Genomic DNA, 22,879 nt, shown 5'->3' on the forward strand with positions numbered 1-22,879 from the left:
TTCTGTACAGATCAAATAGTATAAGAAAATTGATTTTTAGGGAAAAGGGGCAAAATGGACCTGTTCCCGTGGTCTCCGTTGGATGGGGTCATCACCATTCGATTCATCAGGCTTTTTACGTATTGAACACTATTTTTGAGGTAAAACTTGCGGCCTTTTCCTGTACAGATCAAATAGTATAAGAAAATTGATTTTTAGGGAAAAGGGGCAAAATGGACCTGTTCACGTGGTTTCCGGTGGATGGGGTCATCGCCATTCGATTCATCAGGGTTTTTTACATAAAGGTCACTATTTTTGGGATCTAAAAACCTGCGGCCTTTCTCGTAATCAATTTCATGGGATTAGCAGCGGGTTTGGCCCCACTGTGCAGTGTGTGTGCACGTCTTGAAAAGGAAGAACTTGTGGAAACGATAGCCCGAGGAGGAACGATGGCGGCAAAGTAGGTCAAAGTTAAAGTTGTTAAGTTTATCATGAAACCATCATTTCTGGTGGAATGGTTATGGCGAACACTTGAAGGTAGGACCGTAACGTTTATTTTGTATTGCGCAAAGTTGCCTCAAGAGATTAAGTCCTCTATTGGTTATTATTCCTCTTCAGCAAGGTAAACTAATTCCAAGCAGGGAAGCTTGGAAAGTAATTTAAAAGTTTCACTGAGTAAGGTAAAGCAAGTAGACTTTATCAACTCGTGAAGTGGATAATCTGTAGAGCACAAATTACAATTTTATTAGCATCTCTTGTTACGCTGAAGGATTCTTGTAAATTTGTTGAAGATCAATTTTCAACTGCCCGGCTAGCTCAGTCGGTAGAGCATGAGACTCTTAATCTCAGGGTCGTGGGTTCGAGCCCCACGTTGGGCGCTGAATTATTTTTAGCAAACAAGTTGCCTCTTCTCTCTTCCACTTCTCTTCAATCACAAGCAAATCTTTTTTTTACCCCCGGGCAGAGATTTGCACTTCGTTTTGTGCCTAATCTGACAAGCGCTGCTGCTGTGATGTGGGATGTTTGATGACGACGAGATGATGTCAGTCAGATGGTGGTAACAGGCAGAAAACGACGAGTTGTATACATTCTTAATGAGGGGACGAGACGAACTCGGGGCAGCAAAAAAAGAAAAGCTGAGAAAGTGGCGAAGAAGCGTGCTCGGGAGAAACTCGTGTTACGGACATTTTCTGGTAAGTCACCCACCACCAGCTGTGAGTGTCAGCTTGGGAGGAGTACGGGTTCTTTAGGCTGGAAGTAGGTAGATAAGAGTATTTAAATTCGTTCGACTGAAATTGGTGTTTGACGTTTGATAAGAATTGCTCGAGAATTGCTTGATGTTAAAATCTGTCAATTAATTACTCGTGAAACAGGGAAATTTATGTTTTTTAGTCTCACCCAAACAATCTTTGAAAACATATTTTTTTTTGTTTTTTAACTTTTGCATGGCAATATCTCAGCAACCTTATCAACAGAATCCAAAAAAAGCAAAATATGTAGCATTTGTTCAGTTTTTCAAAAGTGGGCAAATATGGGCACTAACTTAACAAAATGAATAATGGCGACTATTTTCAAAAATGTTACCTAAATATGGCAATAGCTTGAAAACGATGCACTTTATCAAAATTTCACTTGAGTACTTTTTGATTACGACTATGATTTTACATCGAAAATGAAGTTGAAACATTTTTACGACCAGTATTTCGTTTTTTCTTTAAATCGGTATTAATTCAAAAAATCATAACTCGGTAAAAGATGTTTTGTCCGTTCTGGAAATTTCTGAAAAGTTGGCATTTGATGTCTCCTACAACAAAACAGAAAATTAAAATTTTTTTTTTGCAGGTCAAGTTTTAGTGACAAAAAGTAAAATTAAAAATTACCAAAAAAAAAATGTTACCATGTAATATTTTTTCAGTGTAGTTATTATCCATACCTACAACATTGCCAAAGACACAAAATCGATCAAAAACTTCTTTCAAATGATACAGATTTTTTAATATTCATGTATCATTTGAGCTTCTTTGGGCATACCGAAATGCACCAAAAAAGTTTCAGCCGGATTAATAAAAACAAAACAAACGAATAACCGAAATCTCAGAGAATTGCTCTCGCTTAAAAAATGTTCAAATAATTTCGAGAGTTTTTGCCTTTCTTTTAACATGGGTCTATTTTTTTTCTTCCTTAAAACATGATTAGTTTTAGAAAGTTAAATGGCTTTTCATATGATAATTTCTCTTAATTTGTTAATTTAATAAATTTGTTCAAACATGAGTAATTTAAGGAAATGTTGTTAACTTATTTCTGTGTTTTTTTTTTTGCTTTCAGTAACTTGATTATTTTTTAAAATAATTTATAAGTTTGTACATTCTTTTCAACGCGACTCGTTTTTTTTTTTTTTTGAAAATAAATTGGGTTTTCAAAATAATTATTTTTATAATTTGTTGAATTCTTCCAAACATGACCAGTTTTGTGAAATTCTTCCAAACATGACCAGTTTTGTGAAATCGAATTGGTTTAAAAAAAATCCAGTAATTTAATATGCTATGGAATTTTTACATCCTTTCATATGTGAGCAATTATTTTTATCATTAAAGGAGATGATGTTAATTTTTAACAGAAGCAGTTTTTGGAAACAAATCATAAGCAGTTCCTCAATTAGTCGTTTATTGCTAAATAATTGGATTTTTAAATAAAACTGCAAAGTTGTAGATTCTTTTCAACAAGAAAAATTCTTGAATGATGTTTGTAGGAAAAAGTATATTCTTTTAGAATATTTTTCTGTTGGGGTTTGCATTATTTTATCCATGGCCAGTTTCAGAAAAAATGTTTTTTTTTTCGAAAATTTTTTTTCACAATTTTTATATTTCGTTTATAGTAACGCAGTTCAAACGTATTGAAAAAAAAAACAAAATAAATGAATTGATTTTGATTTTTTTTTTTTACATAAATTCAAAGCTTTTTCTATGATTTTTAAGCAAAATAAGCTTCAGGGGAATTGTCTATTCAACGAAAACGTCCAGATTACAAGTGTGTTTATAAGTATGTATTAGTATTCATGCTAAAATCAAAATTGCAAATTTAAGGGTTATTTAAAATAAAACGAAATACAGTATGGATTTTTTTATTTCTGAAAATGTTTTTCAAAGAGCTGTAAAAATTAACTGCAAATTTCCTATTCTTGTACCGTAGAATCCTGCCATTCTACATTAAATCGACAGCAAAGCGTACCCGTACTTTTCTGCAACAAAAGTTTCTTTTCTCTCAGGCAAAACTTTTGCAAATTAAAACATATAAAAATTCGAATATTAAGCCATATTTCTCAACATTCGACTGACAAAAGTGTTTAAAAATGCATTTAACACTAGTTCTGTTGTTTTGCAATCATTAGTTTTCAAAAAATGTAACATTTGGCGAAAACAAATATTTTAGTGAAAAAAAAAACTTTTTGCGGTACTGTACATCGAAAACATGACAGCAAAAAGTTTTTTTTTCTTTTTTCCAAGGTATTGTGAGAAATTTGAATTATCGAGTCTGGACTTTACCTGTTAAAAATATATGATTAAATAAAAACTTAATTATAATTTTAAAGAAAACAAAAACAATCTAGTATCCAATCAACACTTTCATAAGAGTCGCGAATTTTCTTCGCAACCCCCCACCTTGACACCAAAGTGAAAATAGCTGAAGCAAATCACGCACACTCATTTGCACTCATAAAAAAAGAGAACTTGGAAACAACCAACCGGTAGGCAAATTATGTGCTAGTTTACGAATCCCGAACACGCGAATTGCTCGTCAGATTTGCATATGGGTCGGTCGTGGTGGGGTCTGGAGAAGAATTTTTCCCACCCGCTTGGAAAAGTTTGCCCTTTTTTCAACGTCCATGGTTGCGGTTTGGTGCTCGAAACGTGTTCCGTGTACCGGGCGTCGTCTTAGTACCGTGGAGTTGAGAAGTTTTGATTTGAATTTGGTTAACGCTCAGATGTATGCAACGTTAGCGTGTCCCAAAAAAACACGAAGTCGAGGAATTCAATGTGCTCAGTTCTCAAATGATAGAAAATCATGTTAGAAACAACTCTCTCATACATGAAAACTTTCGGAAATATCGTTTACCACGTTCCCTGGGCATTTTTTTGAAAAAGTCAGTTTTTTCGACAATTTCACAAAATCTGCTTAGATAAAATGGAAAATTTTAAAATTTCAAATAACCTATACCATTAAATGATGGTCTGGGGTCCAATAAACAAGTTAATGTATCGATTTGGCCTTTTAAAACCTTGTTTTCACTTTCTCGGTAGCTTTTATGTCGAAAAATACGAGTTTTGCTTTACTTTTTTCAATCTTTTCCCTCGGTATTGAACACAAAATTTCCTCATATGTGAGAATACATGCATCTTGTAGGAAATTTTCCGCCGAAGATTTTCGTCTAAGCAATTTTGAAGTTTCATCAACTCTGAGCTGAGATATTCCAGTTTTTGTGAAGAAAGAATATTGAATATTTGAAAATGTTGATATTAATCATCATTTGCATACAATATTAAGAATAATTTAAGCCTAATTTGAAGTGCGGCTGTATTGCATCTGTTTTTAAACATGATTGGGTCATCCTTCAATACTAAGGGCCACCTGGTGTTGTTTTCTCATGGCACACTACGTGCTAAATCAATGAATTATTTTTAGCAAATAACTCATATTTAGAGCATTTTGCATTTAAACCAATCGATGCACGTTTGCTGTGTTTCCATGGATACAAATAAACAAATAACAAATATAAGGTTCAATTGTACGCATTTCCGTGATCTGAACCACAACGTAACGTTTACACTCCCTTCTTATAACTCCTGTTGATAAATCCGATGTTCAGGTAAATTAAAAATAACACTAAGTATTTGGAATTTATTCTATAGGGATCCATCCATTAATCACGTAGACATTTTTTTTAAATCTCAGCTCCCTCTCCTTCTCGTGGTCAATTGTCCATAAAAAAAACGTTTTTGTATGGAGCGTGGACAATTGCCAACCCCGTAAAATCGAACCATATATTTCGATGCCTCTGTGCTCTCTTGTACTTAGCTTACTGGTTTTCCTATCTAGTTAGCATAAGAGAGCACAGATGCATCGATTTGTTATTTGTTTATTTGTATCCATGGAAACACAGCAAACGTGCATCGATTGGTTTAAATGCAAAATGCTCTAAATATGAGTTATTTGCTAAAAATAATTCATTGATTTAGCACGTAGTGTGCCATGAGAAAACAACACCAGGTGGCCCTTAGTATTGAAGGATGAACCAATCATGTTTAAAAACAGATGCAATACAGCCGCACTTCAAATTAGGCTTAAATTATTCTTAATATTGTATGCAAATGATGATTAATATCAACATTTTCAAATATTCAATATTCTTTCTTCACAAAAACTGGAATATCTCAGCTCAGAGTTGATGAAACTTCAAAATTGCTTAGACGAAAATCTTCGGCGGAAAATTTCCTACAAGATGCATGTATTCTCACATATGAGGAAATTTTTGTGTTCAATACCGAGGAAAAGATTGAAAAAAGTAAAGCAAAACTCGTATTTTTCGACATAAAAGCTACCGGGAAAGTGGAAACAAGGTTTTAAAAGGCCAAATCGATACATTAACTTGTTTATTGGACCACAGACCATCATTTAACGGTATAGGCTATTTGAAATTTTAAAATTTTCCATTTTTCTCAGCAGATTTTGTGAAATTGTCGAAAAACTGACTTTTGTCAAAAAATGCCCAGGAACGTGGTAAACGATTTTTCCGAAAGTTTTCATGTATGAGAGAGTTGTTTCTAACATGATTTTCTATCATTTGAGAACTGAGCACATTGAATTCCTCGACTTCGTGTTTTTTTGGGACACGCTAATGCAACGTGCTTAACTTACTTTCTGAAGTGCGCCTTAAGTTGTTTAATTTTGTATGTAGGATGTAATTTGAATGATTTCCAAATTCTCAATTTAACTCATTACAAACAATTCCACTCTGTTTAACAACACCCCAAGCGAGCTTGCATGTTTGAGGTTAAGGGGGTTCCCATCGAACATCCGTGCGACCTTTAAAGTTGGCGCAGCCCCCCGGTATATCGTCCGTTTGGCCTGGGAGCGAAATAGACCGACCGGACTTGGAAATAGCACACCAAGGACTTGCATGCACTGGGGAGGAGGCCAAAAGAAAAATAGAAATTCCGCTTGAGGAACGTAATTTGCATAGAAATTATATCATTTACCCTCGCGGACAGTCTGACTCAGTCCGTTTCTCCGGCGTTTCTCCGTGGACTTCTCGAATAATGAACTCATCCTTTTTGGACTGATTGCTGGATTGTCAGCCCCTTTGCGGGACTGAGCATTGGAGCTGGATTAGTAAGTTTCGGCGTAAGCCACACTTAAATTATTCTGTCGCAGAGTTGAGTGCATTGGAGCCGTGGTTAAGCCTTTTTGTTTCTGTATTCAATGTAATTTCGATCGAAAACAGCAAAATGCTCCGAGCTTAAATTTGGTTTTTGTTTTTTTTTTCTGCAATTTTATCGAAAATATTAGACTTTTACCGTTTTTCTTATTTTGTAATGATTTGGCGTTGAAATAATATATTGTAAATCCGGTTAACAAAAGACAGACAAAGGCGATAACATCAAAACTATTTTTAAGTATTTTCACGACGGGCTTGATTTTTTGCTTAAAAAGCTAAACTATTGGTGAATTGAATTAGCCACAAGTTAAGATTAAAAAATAGTTTTAGCGGAAATTTGCCAAAACGTATTTTTAAAATCACACTAACAAGTCTAATTTTAGTCAACATCTTCCAAGTCTACGTGATTGTTAACCCAATCTGAGCACATTTTCTTTACGTTTTTTTTGTGTCATCGTGTTTTTCTAAAGAAGGTAAAGTAAATATACGCAGTAAAAAATATTGTAAATTTGGAAGGTGTAATTTTTGATGGTTGAAAATTATCTCTTTGATGTTGTTATCTTTTCTCAATTAAGACCGAAAAAGTGGCATTACACCAGAAAGTGTTAAAATTACTCATTTTAAGAAGTAATTTTTTCTGACATAAAAGATGTACCGCTTCCCTGATGTAATATAACCATGATGTTTTACTGTGTACATAATTGGCAAAGCAGGGCTGTAAACTGAACTACATAAATAAACTTCAGGTAATTTTTATTATTAAACATAAACGATGACAAAAGCTAAAGACTAATGAAGAATGAGAATGTATTTTCATTCTGTTAAAATTTACGATGCACATACTTTTTTTAACATATGAACAAAAAAGAACAACCGTCTGAATTAGTCTGCACCTTGATTGAAGAATGTTTCAAATAATAAAACAACTTAGGTCGATGCTAATATTTTTCAAAGTTTTTGTCCCTCGGTCCTGGCCGGGGTCGAGGGGGAGGAGCGAAAAAATATATAAATATTGAAATGACAAGCCATAGTTTTAATATTTGCTTGGAAAACGTGTTTTAAAATGCATTTTACATGAAAATGATTCTATACGCAGGGGAATTAATTTAATTGATTTCAGCTGATTGCACTTAAATTTACGTTGAAATTTAGAAGTTTGCTTGAAAAAAATAATTTTTTTGAGCCCCTGATTTTTCCGGCTAACTTTGAAGGGGGGAGGGTGAGACAAAAACTTGAAATGAAATTTGTACCAGCCTTAAATTCTAAAAACATATAAAAAGGACTTGATTACAAACATCAAGTGGATATGCTTAACAAGCAGATGTTATATAAATTAAATGTAACATAATATAATGTGTTATCTAGATATGCTACGAAATATTATCTTATCATTATTATCTGGATATTGTAGCAAGTCTCTCTTAAATCGGTCGATTTAATGCATTTTATTTTTTATATTTTTTGTTTTTTTTTAATTGGCTCAAACTTTGTAGGGGCCATCCCTGTGGCCAAATAAGCTATTTTGTGTCATAAGTTCACCCATACAAAACTCCACACAATTCCGGCAGCTGTCCATATAAAATGGTACGTAAATATTCGCTAATTTGAATCATTTAGAAGAATTTTCTGATCGATTTGGTGTCTTCAGCAATGTTTAAGGTGTTAATGAGAACAATTTAAAATTTGGTACATGGAAAAAATCCAATTTTTGCAATAATTTTGTTTTGCAATCAATTAATTTTCCCAAAAATTCGCTTTTCCATTTTATTTTTATTTTTTTTTATTTGTAAGTCATAGAGAAACACAGTCCAAACTTTGCAACCTAGTCATGTTTTTTTTTAAATTTTATTCAAGTTTACAGAATAACATACTTTTTAATGTAAAGTTAAGTATGCATTTGAAAATTATTTCACAATTTTTTTAATTAGAAGTACCGTTTTCGAGATACAGTCCAGACTCGATTATCCGATGCCTCGATCAACCAAAAAAAAATCTCCGAAATAACTAGGACCGTATTTTTTTTTGTTCGGCCGTTAGGATAACCTTACACCGTGCGAAAGTGATCCCAAAAACGGCAATTTTCGTAAATTTTTGCAAAACTTAATTTTTTACGTCTTTCGGTTTAAAAAAATTTGGTATTCAAACATGTATAGGTCACAGGGATGCCACATGTTTTTTAGTGTCTGTTAAAAAGTCTGTGTATGTCTGTGCATTTGTATAAAATTTGAAAAATATAAATTTACGGTCATATACATCCATCAGAAATTGCGTTTTTAAGAATTTGATGACTAACAAAATAAGTTTCGGTTGATATTTTTACAAAATATCTATTTAATGAAGTTTTTTATAAGGCTGTGCACCTCAAAACATGTTTGACACAAGCTCAAATATCTATGAAACACATAAAAATCTGTGCATCTGGCATCCCTAATTCAGGGATGCCACATGATTTTTTAAATGTCTGTATAAATGTCTGTGTATGTCTGTGCATTTGTCTAAAATTCAAATATATCATGTTTTAGTCATAGAAATCCATCAAAAATTGTTTTTTGAAGCATTAGAAGATTAACGAAATAAATCTGTGCATCTGGCATCCCTGATTGCTCATCGCTTGAATTTAAAAAGTTATCGCATCGCAGTTTTAGTGAAAAAAGTTGATTATTTTTTCACTATCATCATTTCCCCATTTTTGCGAGTGCTGCGTCGTAAAAATGAGTTTTTATTTTCAGAAAATCATATCTTGGAAACGTACGGGTCAACATCGTCAATTTGTTGATATCTTAAGTGAAATTTTTATTTTTAGACATAAGCTCGTTGGTCTAGAAACGGTTAAAACGTCATTTAAGGTTTTCATACGATTTTTCAAATGTTCGGCTATTTTTTTCAGATCACAAATTATTTCTCCTTGAACGACAAACTAATCATCTTTCATTTGCGTCCTAGACATTTAAAATCGGTTGAGATGACACGGACCTAAGATTTTTTTTAAATGTGGTTTTTGCGATAATTTACGAAAATGGCAATTTTTTGGACCACTCTATCACGGCGTAGGTCATCCTAACGGTCAAACTAAAAAAAAATACGGGTTTAATTATTTCGGAATTTTTCCTCCAATTTTGAGGCAGATCGATTTTTTTCGGTTTCTGCTCTTTTAAAATGGAAATGTTGTTTAACTAAAAAAATGTATTTGTGTCACTCATCGATTTCTGTAATTTTTTTTTTCGAAAAGTTCATATAAATTTGTCTCAGAAACATCCGTTGCTGAGATACAGCGATGAAAATTGAAGTTTGATGAGTCTCACCCAAACAGCGCCCCTATTTTCTGATGCCAATTTTCATTGTTAAAATTAATATTTACATTTGTAAAATTTTCTTATCTCCTTGAAAAAAATATTTTGTAAATTTTGGAATCAATAATATTTTAATATTTTTGAAACTTGAAATTTAAATTTGGCCATTTCAAATATCTTTGCAAAATAGAGAATACCTTATAAATACAAGGCTATCTGTTTACATTTCATTCGAAGCAAAAAGATTTACTGTTTCCGCCCGGGATCGAACCGGGGGCCTTCCGCGTGTTAGGCGGATGTGATAACCACTACACCACGGAAACCGCTGAAAAAGAATGGAAAACAACCATTCAATTGATTATTAGATTGACCCAGTTGCTTTCCTTTTTTTTACGCTATCTCGGTTCGATTTGTCGGCTCAAGAAACTTGACTTCTTGTGCTCTGCTGCGGCCAAGGCACCATAAACAAATCGTCATAAAACAGAGCGAGATAAAATCGGTTTACCTTTCAATTTTTTCTCACGATAACGCCAAAGACAATTGGAAAAATATCAGTATTTTAAGACACATCAGTAACATTAAAATTTAATTATTTTTCTTGGATAATAAGCAACTTAAATAAAAAAAAAGTTTTTTTTTCAGCATGAAGTAATAAAACAAAATTAACTCTTTATCTGTGGCCTTACTTTATCTCCACTTAATCATATCGAATCTGATCGATTCCCCGCAGGTAAACGGACATTCCTGCGGTCGGGTTAAAAGCCCTTTTCCTCCCCATCATCTCCTCTCCCCGAACCGCGTGACCGCACTTCACACGTGCCGCCATTATCGGATGGCCCCGCAGGTCTACTGCAGCAGCACTCGTTATCTGCGGCTGATCCTCTTTTATTGAATAATACGATATTCAAGTCACGAAAGGCGAGAGGGGCTCTTGGCTCTTGGCTGAGAAAGAAAATACAAACAGAGCGTAATAAAAAATATCGAAAGAAGAGTGCAAGATTAATCAATCAGAAGGTTAAGAAAGAGGAAAGAGGGGGGTGAGGGGATCGTGGGAAAATATGAGTTCAAGTCACACCCTCCCCCCTCCTACCGAAGTTCTCGTAGAAAAGGTTAACACTGAATGTGAAAGCAACATTGGGTAGAGTGTGGGGGGCAGCGGGTGTTACGTATTAAACATAAACCAACACAGCAAGAAAAGGCCGGTAAAACGGTCACAATTTGGTCGTAAATACAAATAGAAAAGTTTGCACACAAAAAAATGAAGAAAGTCAAAGAGTATGGAAAAAAAACTCGTTTGCATGCCTCAATGTCGTTTGGTTTCGTTATTTTTAGTCGGTGCTGTCGCAGCAGGGGTTTGGTGGTTGTTGTTGAGAAGGTTGGAACACTTTTTTGTGTTTGTAATTGAAACTCGATACACTTAGAGCTATTGCATATTTATAAGTTGAGAAACATTTGAATGAGATTTTTCCTGAAAATTTCCTTTGAATCAATATTTTGTACTTTAATGATCAAAAACATATTTTTTTAAAACAAATATTTTGTAAGAGGGCCCCTGAGTCGTTTGAAATTTTAATGCAATCGTTACCAAATGATAGTTGCAAAATAAAGGCTTGATAAAGATACTTAGAAAACTCTTTTCTCAAAATTAATTTATTGCCTAATCTCCAGTTTTGGATCAAAAAATATAAAATTGAATGAAGGAATTTTCTGAAGTCTCTTAAAATATGTTTTCAGAGGTTCTTCAAAATCCCGACACTTGGTAGCAGATCATTTTTTTTAGCTAGCAAAAAAAAGTCAAGCAATAAGTTGGAAATGTATAAATATCATCAGGATGTAGTTTGAACAGTCCATTTCAAGAAAATGCATGCAAAATATATATTTTCTAGCCAGTTTTCCTCAGAATTAAAAAAAAAGGACTTGTTATGCTTCGAATCCCGGACACTGATAGTAGAAATATACCCATTTTAAGCTTAATAAGCGGTCTTTGAATGATGCTGGATAATCTGGAGTGTTCCTTGAAATTTACTAAAACTGAGTACACCAACGAGTAGAGTAACTTTTTGTGAACATTTCTGTTTATTTCCACTTTTAATAAAAGTTATTTTATTCATTTTACAAGCATTTAAAAATAATAATTCCCAAATGTATTCTAATCATTCGAGAATGCATTGGGCCACGCCCATTTTCCTATTTTCAGCTTAGTTATTTTTTCTTCTAGCGTTATTTTGGGTCTGCTTTGTGCTGACAAAATTGATGAATTTTTAAGCGCACACTCATGAAAAGTAGCGTTTATAGAGAAAATTTCCTGGCATCACTGGCTCACTCCAACAGGCGCTGCTGCTGGTGGCCTTCGTTTCTCGCTCGGGTTTCTTCAGCCTTCGATTGGAATGGGGTGTCAAAATTGAACCGTCAAAAGACTTGGCGCGTTTGTTTTTTTGATGGCGCTTGCTAATTATTTAAATGTTTCGGGATTATTTTCCAATTGCTTGACTTACTAGTGTTCAAAAGAACATGTTGCCGGTAGTTGGAAGCAATTTCATATCTTAAGCGCTTTGAAAACGTTAGCGCAAGTGAAAAGATATTGATGGCGACTGAGAGCAGTTAAGCTCTCATCATGCGTGTGGATGTGTGTGCCAACAAAATGATGAGAAATGGTCTCGCAAAATAGAAATTATGATCAAAAATGCATTAAAGTTGATCATTAAAGCATTGGGCTAGTAAATAGCCAATCATTAAAGCCAGTAAATAGTCAATCATCAAAACATTCGATATTTTGCGTAAAATTTTGCTAGAATTTAAGAAAATCAGAACCACAATTTTCTGCTTTTCCTTCCCGGTGCTTTGGACGCCTATGAAATATTTCAGTGAAATGTTTCACTTTTTTGGTAAACTCATATTTTTAATTTATTCAATTATTTTGGCACCTAACAAAATTGAAATGAAAGTTGATATTAAAATCCATCAAATAACACAGTTTTTGACAGTTATTATGCGATTTTATTTCCACTTTTAAAAACATTGGAAAGAAGAAATATTCAAATTTAAGGGTTAAATATCTGACTTTGCCAATGTTTAGAAAAACGACTTTTTATGGGGTCATTGTTTTTCACTAACATTTCTTATATGTTTTTTAAAAATAAATATGGTATAATTTTTTCAGAATATGCGTCTACGCATTTTTTTTTTCTTCAATATAAATAACTAGGCTTAGTGATTTTTCACGCTCGGAAATAGCAAATTTCACGGGGACCTCAATTTCAAAACGCAAAATTTCACGCAAATTTCGCGGAACGTGAAAAATGTTTGAAAAAATCTGAAAATCTAAAATCATGCTAAAATCACTGAAACTACTTTGAAGCATAAAAATAAACTAAAAATAAACTTCACTAAATTTGAACGTGACAAAAAAAAATCTCTTAATTTTCACAAAAGTTTCCACCTGGTTGATGGATGGGCTCTATTTATATTTTGAAACAAAATGTAGGGCATGCGTATATATTTCATATCAAAGCAAAATATCACAATCTTGCCCAGCCAAAATGAGTAAAATAGTTTGAATTTTCTGTGTCATTTAGCCCATTCAAAATATTTTTTTAGGTTTTCATCTCTCTTTTCAAAAACTTAATTTAAAATAAACAGACAAAAATAATATAATTTGTAACGAAATCTAAATTTTTATTCAAAATTAGAGCAGAACACAAAAAGGTAGTATTTTTTTAACTTTTACGGGAATCATCAACCCAAATAATCAAATGTCGTTAAAATTAAACAGGACAAGAAAAAAATCTGATATGTTTTTAAAGGGTGATTTGAACGATACAAATATTCTTCATTTTATTTTGAATAAACCAAAGCTTGATGCTTTTAGTTTCTTTTGAAATTTTATGCCTTTCAAATAAAAAAGTAATAAATGTTTTACCACAGCGAATGAAATATTACTAAATTTAGTTATTTAAAAAAAAACTGAAAAATCTGAACAATTCCTCGAATGGAACATATCAAGCTAATGAAATTTACTTAAAAAGTCTTGAAATTGTATTATAATCTTTTTTGAAAAAAAATATATAAGAGAAAATTGATAAATATCTAGAATTTTACGAAATCGTCAAAATTCACTAACCCTATATTAGTAATTGAATAAGGGTATTCACTCGCTTAATTCTACAGTAATTAAGAATATTTTTATTCCTATTTAAATTTGATAAAATATTTTGAGAAAAATCGATACAGTTTCACACAAACAAAACATTTCACGGGATTTCACGGAAAAATCCAAATTTCGCGGATTTTACGCTGTCCGCGAAATCGTGAAATTTCACTAACCCTATAAATAACAATGATATCGTTCAATAGCAGAAGATGTAAAAAACAAGCAAAAAAAATAAATAAATAAAAGGAAAAGATAAATAAATGTATAAGGAAGGTGGTAGATTAAGTCAAATACTTTCAAAAACAAACACAACTAAGCATGATAAATGCAAAATAAAATACTGAAAATGAAACAAGAAATGAGAGACACTTATATCCTAGAATAAAAGTTGCTCAAAATGACGTCATGAACACATTACAGGGTTAATTCTAAAATTTTCGTCATCCTCATGGTACAGCTTATAAAAAAAACATGTTGAATGCAAATTTGATAATGTACCTAAAATTTAACATAAAATTTTTCATTTGACTGGCAACTGAACTTGAAAAAAATGTTTCATTTCATATTTGCTAAACATAGTCATCTTCAAAAAAAATCATAACTCTAAAACTAAATTTTGCACCATCCCAGGCAAAAGATGCATCAAAAGATCCATTAAAAAAATAATAATAAAAAGGTTCCTTTTTTCGAAATTAAACTTCAAGTGAAACTGAAACAGGAAATCGAGAAATTTATTTTTCCGTGTATCTGGTTTTTCCAACCGTCATGATCAATAACTTAAACTATACAAGAGACAATCGAATAGAGAATCCATACTTCATGTTTTGCTTGTTTCCAACAGATTACTTTTTTTTCTCAAATAAATCCAGAAGTTGGAACAAAATACACTCTGACCACAATGGTTTGACAACTTTTCAGTTTAACACCCCTGTTACACGTGTAAAAAGTGACAGGTTTTTTTTAACTTTTTAGTTTGACTTTGACCAACCAACGGTAATAGTTTTTACAGAGAGTATTCTTTAATTCGAATTGCATTGCTTCGAATGTCCACTAATTATTCCAAGAAAAAGATTTATTGCTATCGTTTAAATCGTTGTTCTTTTTTCCCTATGACGATATCAAATACAGTGGACTCTCTGGCTGTCGATTTTCTCGATATCAATATTGCTCCAGCTGTCAATAAATTTCAAATAGATTGCTTTGATTTATCGTTCTATAATTTGATAACTCTCACTCTGGACGGTCCCTTCAATATCGACAACGAGAGAGTCAACTGTATTTATAAATCCATGATAATGAGAAGTTAATTAAATAATTTATTTAGCTCATTTTAACATATTAAAGTTTGTAAAAGATTTAATTACAATTCTCAAACCTATACAAAAATAATGAAGACCCTAATAAAAACCAACGATCAATATTAGCATTCTTAATTGTCCTTTACGACACTCAATTCAATAAATCATTCCAACACACATAAAAATCTTTCACCTCGTAAAAAAAATCCCACTTCATCAAACAAACTTCCGCTTGCTCATTTTATTTTTCTAATTCAAACGGAATTCCAATTCCAGCACGATTGTCATTTGATTCGCTTCCCACCAGCAAACCGGGCGTCGTCGTCGTCGTCGATTCAACGGAAGTTTCAGCCCAGAGTACGTGCATCGACAGCTTGTCTAGATCCCAAAGCAACCTCCTGACTTGTTCTTGCTGCTGCGAGAGAGGCTCAAGTTTAGATCGACGTGGCTGCCTGTGCACCACGTGTGAGTGTTGTCTAGAGTTTGATGAGACTTTTGTTACCCTGGCGTTCTCACGTATTTTTTAAGGGAAAATTTCTTTTTTTTTTCCTTTATTGAATTCTTCAACTTCTCATGTTTGAACGTGTTTTTGGGTCTTCCATTTCCGATACCAGCTGATGTTGCCAACTGAGCTGCCTTTATCTTGAAGAAATCTGACTTCTTTTGGAAGAAAGTTTCCCAGAAGAAACTCACCATCCTGAAAGCATCGAGAGAACCCGAAAGGATTAGGGGGTAAAGTTTTCCGTGTGAACGACAGGTGATTTTATGGTGGCTTGACCAATTAGGATCAAAACCAGAGGATTGAGAGCAAAGTTTTCCCTCCGTTTTCGCCTTGTTCATGTGGCCAGGTGTGTAGCTTAGCTCTTTCATTAACCCTCTAAACTAACCCTCTGTCTAAATTGTATGTTCTTATTTTCTGTGTTTTTTTCGTGTTCTGAAAGTTATTTTGAGCAACTTTTGTTCTACGAGAAAGTTGACATCTCTTGTTTTATATTTTTCAAGTCTTTTATTTTGATATTCATTTCACTTGTTCTTTTTTGTACAAATATTTCAACTTATTCGACAACCACCCAAAAGTTTTGCCCCTTATTCAACATAGTTGATATTTGAATTATTTTCGACTTGAAGCCCGTCTAGAGTTGGGTTCGGGTTCTTGAGGGTTAAGAGTATAAGAACAGCCTTTTAGCAGTCCTCAGACAGGAAATGGGAAAATTTACAGCAAAGAACTCGCTCTGGAAACTGTGTGTGTTCAATGCACACTGTGCATTCTTCTGCATCGTCAGAATCACTTGGAGCAATGTAAGAAATGTTAGCTGATTGACCACATCAATTTCCTGCTAGGAGCAAAACAAGGGCAGCTATACAAGGACTACCAGAGCTCGAAAGTAATGTTGGATAATGTTGAAGGTTATAAAGTACCGTCATCTGGGGTGAATCGAGACAGGTGGGGCGAATTGAGACAGCTGTTTTAGCACTTTATTTGGTAAATTTTAATTTAATTCGGTTAGAGCAGATGCAGATCAACGAAATTTTTATTTTTTAAAATTTAAAGCAAATTGTTGGGATAGTCAAAATCTGGAAACATCAAAATGTTTATTTATTAGATTTAAAATGTTAGAAATATCTTTGGCAAACAATCTAATGCAAAAGTTCTTTGATGAAATAATCAATTTTTGTAGTGGAATCGATCGAATTTAAAAAAAAATCTGTATTTTTTCTGTAATTAATTTGGTAAATGCAGACAATAATCATAACTTTTTAAAAATTCAATTTTTTAAAAGAGTAATCTGTTTTGCAAAAGATTCATGGATTAATCTGAACATTTAGACACCAATATTTCAAAAGGAAACACAATTACGAATTTAACAATCTTTGGACTATAATTTTTTTTAAATAAGTGTACATTTCTCTATGCAAATTCAACAATATTTTTTTATTTGGTTTAAACTTTTCATTTGGCTGAAAAATTTTGGAATCTAGACAAACATTTTAAATGGGCCTAATATTGAATGTTTGGCCACTTTCAAATATTAGTCTTGATTTAAAAATTTCAAATATTGCTTTCGAAAAACTCATAAAATTTCATAAATGTTTCATTTTCACTTCATATTTTTTTTGTTTCTTTATCTTAGTCTGCTGTATTTCAGCTACCAGAGGTCCATTTTAATTTTTTTTTGAATTTTTATTGGAAATTTCCTGCACTTAAAAAAAATCAGAAATGGGCAATCATGGACACAAGTTAAAAAAATAAAAAAACGAGATTTTTCCAGTTAAAATTAAATTTTTGGGTGGCTACGTCTTGAAAACGATGCACTTTATCGAAAAATATGTAAAGTACTTTTCGAATGCAAATTGAATTTTACACTAAGAGCGAGTCCACGAGCAAAGCATACCCATCTCGCATCGACCTCACCAATCTGCTTGAAATTTTCAGGGGTTGTTTGTACATATAAAACTAGCATCTGGCCAAAATATGAGCACTCTAGGTCAACGGGAAGTAGGGCAAATCGGGACACAAAGTTTGAAGGTTCAAAAACGTCAAAAATCTTAAAAAGGCTATAACTTAGGCAAAATTCTAAAGGAAGTTTTTGGCATTTTAGTGAAAAATAGCTTAGTTTTCAAACTCAAATAAAAAAGTGTTCCATCCAGATATTAACTCGGTTTGACCTGCAGCTTGTAGGGGACATCTGGGACTACCATCTGAGACTGAGAACGATTTGGGTAAGGCAGTTTAACATATTAAATAGACACTTTTACTTTTAGTGAATATTTTGATTGTAGTTTTTTGCTCGGGAGACCCCTTAGATCCCATTTTCTGGTGATATATTTATCATCTTCGTGTTCCTGAGACAATTTCACAATAGAAACATGCATAAAAATGTATATTTTCATGCATTTTAGCCCTTTAAAAATTTTAAGTAAAGAAAATCTTCGATTCACATTTATTGAAAATCAAGTTCGTTTCCAAGGATACTAGATGACATCAGAAAAAGCAGCTTCTTAATTTTTTTTTACTTTCATTTTTAAAGGCGTTTTTAGGGGTCAAATTTAGACGAAAGTAACGAAAAAGGTTTCATTTGAAAAGCTAATCAATTTGAATCATCTCAACATGTTTGAAGTTGATGCCAGTCAGGGTTGCGAATGAGCGAGCGAGCCAGAATCCGTGCTCGCTCATTCATGAGCATGAGGACTTAACAGGTAGCTCGTGCTCGCTCATGCTCAACGCATGCGCTCGCGCTCAATGAGCGCTCATCAGCAAATCAGGTAGATTTTTAGTATTGTTTATGAATCTGGCACAGGCCAACTCTGACTCCTTAACTCTGACTCCAAAACAAGTTTCAAAACAAAAAAATATGACAAATAATTCATCCAATATTATAAAGATTAGCCTATTCAAGCCTCCATTAAAAAAAACAACCTTGAAGCTCTGCTGAAAAAAAAATTATTATCGTTTACCCGTTACAGGTAAAAAAATACCGCTCATTTTGCTCAATGAGCAAAAATGAGCGCGAGCGCGAGCAATGAGCATTTTCGCTCATAAAATAAATGAGCAAACACGAGCACGAGCAAACGTGAGCTAGCTCGCGTCGCGCTCCTCCTCACGAATGAGCGAAAAATGCTCGCTCATGAGCGGATGAGCGCTCAAAATCGCAACACTGATGCCAGTAAACGATTCAGTTTCGTCAAGGTGTGATAGATTTGGGCTCCCTGAAACGCTCTTATCAACAGAATTGAATTTTAGTGAATTTCTTGCAAATAAAAAAAAATGTTTTGTATAAATGCCATTTAAAGCAACCATGCGCACCCACATTTATCTATAGAGTGGAAAAATTAAAGGGGTGCGCAAGGTTACTCAACATGATTCCATTGCATTTATACCCAAATTTACGATTTTATTTATTGGTAGGAAATGAACTTAAATTTTTATTCTGTCAATTAGAGCTTGTTTATGGAGCCCAAATCTATCCATTATGGGAGAACATTGAAAAAAACCCAAACCAAGAATTATAAATATATCGTAGAAGAAAATTATTTAGAATTGACCTGCAATAAGAAAATATCAAGACATAAAATTTAATAAAATCAAAATCTCACGTCGATCATTCCCAGCATCGATTCGTCTTCTTCTGATATCCTAATTAAAACGTTCCCAATCTAAGACACTTCCCCATTTTCGAAAAAAAAGCGTTCAACCAACGATCACGATTCAGTTCCGAAACGCTCGCGTATCCTTCCTCCGAATTGATTGATTGATACAGAGACGAGAGCAAAGCTTATATCCTTTGCCACCGTTTTCGTGTGTCGTTTCCCAGACATCGCCACACTTACCACCGGTTAGCAGGTACACGTACCACGTGGTACCACGTTCGTTCCGACCAACCAGCAATCAACGAGCAGATAATTGAAAGTCAACTAACACAGAGTGCAGAAGCGAAAACAGACCACGGACCGTGTGAAGAATCGAAGAACCATCCAACGAGAGTTAATGGATTCTGGGTGGGGTGAGGAGAGGCAGGGAGGAGGCGCTAAATAACAAGTCATGTTCTTTTATGCTTTCGATTCTCATTCTCGATTTATTATTTTTAGTTTTTTTTTTGCTTTTACTTTACGATATATAGTCTCTGACTGTGCTGCTGCAAAGCAATAGATATCTCAACGGTTCTACGAGTACAATTTCAGTATAAAGGATGATAGTGTTCTCACTGGTTTCTGGTAGAAGAGTTTTATTTTTTTCTTCAATTCTCACGCGCTCTTCGTCGGCATATTAGCGAAATTGAGGAGGGAATCAAATTAAGGGAATAGAAAAGAAGCTCACTCGCGCTTATTATCTCACTATTATTTAATTTTGCTTTGCGCGCTGCTGCGCTCGGTTGTAATCCAGTTCTGTTTGAATGATGTATATGTTAAGGTACGTACAGGTAGAGAAGAAACTGTTTCGATTGATTCGCAGCTTAAGCGTTAGTCGTGAACCTCTGAGTTGGATATTAATACTATAATTAGTGTCACAAATCTAAATGAGATCATTAGTTTGAATCAACAGAAAATAAAATCACAAAAACAGCAAAAAACACAATTCATATCATCGTTACAAACTAAACTAGACTTAGATTTGTTCGCCTTCGTCTTTATTCCGTTAATTTATAAGTATCATAAATAATTAATATCACATGCTCAAATTTCATATATATTAATGCAAAGTTACAAACTATGTTTTTTACGTTTGGACGCGCCTACTTTGATCGTCTTTTCGCGCGAAGGAAAAGACACAAGTATTGCTCTCTCTCTCTCTCCGGTGCACACACAGCTACGCGCCTGCTTAGATCTGGAGGGTGGCACAGCGACGCTCGAGCTCCTCGTTGAACGAGTTGTCAAAGACCTCGTCCTCGATCCACGTCTCGACGGTGCTGGCCGAGGTACGTCGCGAGTTGGAGCTCGACGTCCGCCACACCACGTCCGAGTCGATCTCGTAGTTTTTGTTGTTCAGGTTCTGCCAGATGTCGGTGCGGACCTGGTAGGGGGGCGGGTACACTTTGGGCGGCGGGGTTGCTTCGGGTTCCTCCTCGCTGAAGGGGTTCCACGAGGGCCGCAGGGGGGAGGTCGGCGTCGGGGAGTCGACCTTCTGGGCCTCGATTTCCCACGGGTTCTTGGCGACCTTGTTCCACCGGGTGTTGGTGTTGGAGACGTTGTAGTTCCGCCAGGGGTCGACAAAGTCGTCGCTCTTGTTCGCCAGCTGGTTGATCGAGAGGAGACTGTCGGCGGACTGGACGACGCCCGGGTGGGACCGGTTGCTTGCGGTGGACGGAGAGCCGGTTCGCAGGTATCGCTTGCTGTGGTCGAACTTGACCTTCTCGAACACGATGTCCTCGTAGTGGCTTCGACCGGGCAGCGGGGACACGTGCGCTTCCGGCAGGGGTTGACTCAGCTCGAACTGGAGGCGGCTGCCGTCGGCAGCGGTTCGGATCGCGTCCACTTCGCAGGCTACCAGCTCGTCATCGTCGCCGTCGTCGTAGTCCAGCTCGGCGCCGAACTCGGTCTCGATTTGGTTGTAGTTTTTGTGCTTCCCGCTCAGGAAGAGAGGTTTGGAGATTTTGCTCTTTTCGCTGGCCTGCGACGCCAGGTTGTTAGCCAGGTTGATCAGCATGCCCTCGTGGGTGTAGATGACTTCACCGTCCCGGTGATCCGCCGCGCCGCTACCTCCGGCTCCGTGGTACAGCGTTTTGCTGATCTTGTCCAGCTTCGACGAAGCCACGCTGGCGCTGTTGTTCAGCTCTTCTTCGCCGAGTTCATCCTTGAAGCCCTTCCGCATCCGGAAGCACTTTCGCAGGTTGACGTTCTTGTTGCTGGTGATGTTGGTGCGCTTTTGGGCAGGTTCTTGCCGTCCCGGCTGACCCGGTAGTTGTTCTGGGTGGCCGGGATGTCCGGCTGCTCGTTGGCCGACGGCGACAGGTCCAGCCTGCGCCGCACCGGCGAATCGTCCTCGCTCATCCAGCTCGGACCCGCTCCGAACCGCTCCGGACTGGTCGGCTGAACCTTGCACCGCGTCGGCGTGCAGTTCTTGTGCAGGACGTACTTTGTGGTGGCGCGGTTGTTCAGCGAGATCGACCGACCTCCGCCGTGCGCTCCCGTACCGCCGTTATTGGAACCTACACCACACGACGAGGACGGTCCGTTGACTCCGTTCGGGTGGAACGACAGCTTTCTGATGATCTGTGGAGGGAACAGAGAGAGAAAAAAAAGTTGGCTTAGACACGTGCTTTTAATTAACAAGACTTCAAGCGGCGAGCATTCTATTACGAAATTCTTAGAAATCCCCTCAGACAAGCTCCAAGTACACCGAGCAGGCATCAAGTACCGCGCAGCCTCTTCAAGTGATAAAAGTGAAAGCATTCGCCGGAATTCGTCCTCGAGAGAGCTGAACTTCAAACATTCCCTGCCTCGACTTCTTCCCGGAAATCGAAAATTGTGTCACTCTCCCCCCCAAATTGTGGAAGTCTCTCCGGCAATCCGATTTTCGTTCCCAGCGGCATCGGTACCCCAATTCGAACACTAATTAAATCCTGGAAATTTTCCGGTGGTAACGAGAAAAAAGTGGCGCACACCTTTTGGCGCCATCGCCGCCGAATCGCTTTTAATTAACCCTTTTTCGGCGAAATGCGAAACCAAAAAAAGAGCGCGTTGCGATATTTCAAGGGAGCAATCAACAATTAATCGGAGGCTGGTTGTGGAACTGAACGCTTTTATTTGGCTTTAATTTGCGGTTTTTTTTAAATAAGAGAGTATAAGGCTTCAAGTTTCTTCCATTTTGGAGTTGTCATGTCGATTTTTGAATCGAAATTGTCAAAAGATTTGACAACTATTGTGCGCTTTCAATCTAATAGCCGCGAGCCGGCAGTGAAATGATTAGAAAGTATAATTGCTGAAAATCAACATTTCGACGTTCCGAGAAAAACGCGTTTTGATGTTTGACCTTGATTAAACAAAAACGCGTTTTGATGTTTGACCTTGATTAAACAAAAACGAGAGCACGCAACGTAAACAATAATAAACACGTTTTGTTTGGCTGACCATTCTGTGCAATGTCCCGAAGTTTGGTTGAAGTTGGTTGCTGGAGTCTCAGGTTATAATTACAAATGTTTACGGTAGTCTAACTTGTACGTGCGTCAAACGCGTTCTGACCTGAAATCCCTTTGGCCAGTTGTCGCACAAGATAGCACGACAAGATTGAAAC

At 35.7% G+C, this 22,879-nt stretch overlaps 2 non-coding genes across 2 annotated transcripts; one reads left to right on the forward strand and one right to left on the reverse strand.

Annotated features, from left to right (window-relative positions):
* The first annotated feature begins 784 nt into the window (after positions 1-784).
* On the forward strand, positions 785-857 carry Trnak-cuu. Its single transcript has one exon. It is a non-coding gene; the product is annotated as a tRNA-Lys (tRNA).
* Positions 858-9,952: 9,095 nt separating this feature from the next.
* Positions 9,953-10,025, reverse strand: Trnav-aac. The gene has a single exon. It is a non-coding gene; the product is annotated as a tRNA-Val (tRNA).
* Between the last annotated feature and the right edge of the window lie 12,854 nt (positions 10,026-22,879).

This window comes from Culex quinquefasciatus, chromosome 3 (genome assembly GCF_015732765.1).
Source record: "Culex quinquefasciatus strain JHB chromosome 3, VPISU_Cqui_1.0_pri_paternal, whole genome shotgun sequence".
NCBI classification, from domain to species: domain Eukaryota; kingdom Metazoa; phylum Arthropoda; class Insecta; order Diptera; family Culicidae; genus Culex; species Culex quinquefasciatus.